Source organism: Gekko japonicus, unplaced genomic scaffold (genome assembly GCF_001447785.1).
Source record: "Gekko japonicus isolate JY-2015 unplaced genomic scaffold, Gekko_japonicus_V1.1 scaffold1471, whole genome shotgun sequence".
Lineage (NCBI taxonomy): Eukaryota > Metazoa > Chordata > Lepidosauria > Squamata > Gekkonidae > Gekko > Gekko japonicus.
In genome coordinates, this window is record NW_015163647.1 from 470,454 (window position 1) to 472,687 (window position 2,234).

General features: G+C 54.1%; 1 protein-coding gene across 1 annotated transcript in view; it reads left to right on the forward strand.

Moving 5' to 3' along the window:
• Positions 1 to 2,234, forward strand: part of SIPA1L3 (signal-induced proliferation-associated 1 like 3) — a gene marked incomplete at its 3' end in the record, with an annotated part of 50,286 nt that overhangs the window by 41,559 nt on the left and 6,493 nt on the right. The gene's annotated exons all lie outside the window — the stretch shown is intronic.

The following is a 2,234-nucleotide window of genomic DNA, read 5'->3' on the forward strand; positions in this document are numbered from 1 at the left end:
ATATCTCTAGGCACCAACAGCTATGCTGCAAATTTGGTGCCCCTACCTCAAAAAACAGCCCCCCGCCCCGAGCCCCCGATACCCCCAGATCGATTCTCCATTATATCTTATAGGACCCATTGACTATAATGGTCCCCATAGGCTACGTTGTGGGTTTTTTTGTACACCCGATTATGCTTTTCGGTATGATTTGTGCTTTGAGTCACAGGGAAAAGTGGGATATAAATTTTTGAATAAATAAGTCATTTGGGTAGGTTGATAACATTTAAGCAACTTCCTGTTTGTTAGGTTAGGCAGGGCTCTGACAGTGATGGTTCCACCTCTGTTCTACTTGACCTGTACATTTGTCATATTTCACTTAAAGAAACCAAAGTAGACTGCAAGAGTTCCCTCCCAAGCGCTGGTATGTTTCCTAAGGCTCAGCGCAGGGTGGTGTTCCAAGGCCGGGTCTACCAATATAGTGGAAAGGGCTGGGTAGACCTGCTCTTCGGAGGTCAGGTCTACGCCATAGAGGACAACATTTTCTGTAATGAAATTTGACTTGATTCTGCTTTCTCTTATAATGTTTAAAGTATTCTTAAAATGCAGTTTAACTGTAGTTTAAGAGAATTCGTTCTGAGATTTTTACAAGGTCATGGAAATAGTCTTCTAAGAAACTAATTTATGCGATAGTCAAATGTAGACTCGCTCACAACTGTAATGCCGCTAGCAACACTGTGGAGCTTAGAGGGAACGTTGGGGGGCCCTCCAGAGAATCCAGTGACCTTTTCCCAGGGGGATTTCCTCAGGGGCTGGCCGAGGGCTCAGGGTCAGCTGGTTTCAAGAGATGGGCGTGAATCCCCCCCCCCAATGCCTGGAGCAGCCGAGCAAGACTCCAGTGGCTGGAGGGGGGGCCCTGCAGGATTCTTTCTGAGGAATGACATTAGAAGAGGTGGGGGCTGCTTGGTGCAGTGGTGAAGTGCATGGACTCTAATCTGGGAGAACCGGGTTTGATTTCCCACTCCTCCACTTGCACCTGGCTGGTGTGACCTTGGGCAAGCCGTAGCTCTGATAAGAGCTGTTCTTGAAAAAGAGCAGTTTCTGTCAAGAGCTCTCTCGGCCCCACCTACCTCCCAGGGTGTCTGTTGTGGGGAGGGGAAGGGAAAAGGAGTTTGGAAGCCGCTCTGAGACTCCCTTGGGTAGTGCAGGGCGGGGTAGAAATCCAATCTCTTCTTCTTCTTCTAATATGGGAGAACCGGGTTTGATTCCCCACTCCTCCACTTGCACCTGGCTGGTGTGACCTTGGGCAAGCCGTAGTTCTGATAAGAGCTGTCCTTGAAAAAGAGCAGTTCCTGTCAGAGCTCTCTCAGCCCCACTACCTCCCTCACAGGGTGGGTCTGTTGTGGGGGGGGGAAGGGAAAGGAGTTTGGAAGCCGCTCTGAGACTCCCTTGGGTAGTGAAGGGCGGGGGATAAATCCAATCTCCTCTTCTTGTTGTTGGGAATCCAGATTCGGCACTACGGGATTGGTGCTTTTCCTAGAGCACAGCCCTGAGCCAAGGGGCTGCTGGGTGGGGTGAAAGAGACTGTCATGGGGGATGGGGGGAGGCCTCGCTGCCTCCTGGCCCCTCTCGTTCCATTCCTAGAGTCATAGAATCAGAGAGTTGGAGGGGGACCTCCAGGGTCATCGAGTCCAACCCCCCTGCCCAATGCAGGGAATTCACAAATCCCCCCCCCTCCACACCCCCAGTGACCCCTGCTCCATGCCCAGAAGGTGGCAAAGAACCTCCAGTATCCCCGGCCAATTGCTTCCTGACCCCAAAGTGGCAGCCAGCATTTCCCTGGGGATGTAAGAGAGGGGCCGTAAGAACTAAGCACTGGGGCAGCCCTTGCTTGCCCTCATGATCTGCCGGAGGCTGTCAGACTGCAGTGACCCCCCCCCCCCTCCCCAGGGGTGCTAATGGCGCACGACCCACACAGCCCCGGGAGAAGGACCATAAGGCCCTGCTGCATCTTGGCCTTCCTGCACCGAGGAAAGTATTGTGGTGGGGCCGGAGAGGGGAAGGCGGGAGAGACGGGGGGGCGGCTCAGTTTGGGGGTGGGGCGAGAGAGGACAAGGGATGGGACGGAAGCGCACAAAATGATGCCCAGAGTGTGGGGGAGGGGGGATGGAGGGTGAGCTCTGCTTCTCCCTCCCTCCCTCCCTCCCTCCCCCGTGAGGCTGGAGTCCAGGGCCCCCCCACGAAGTAGCTCAGCG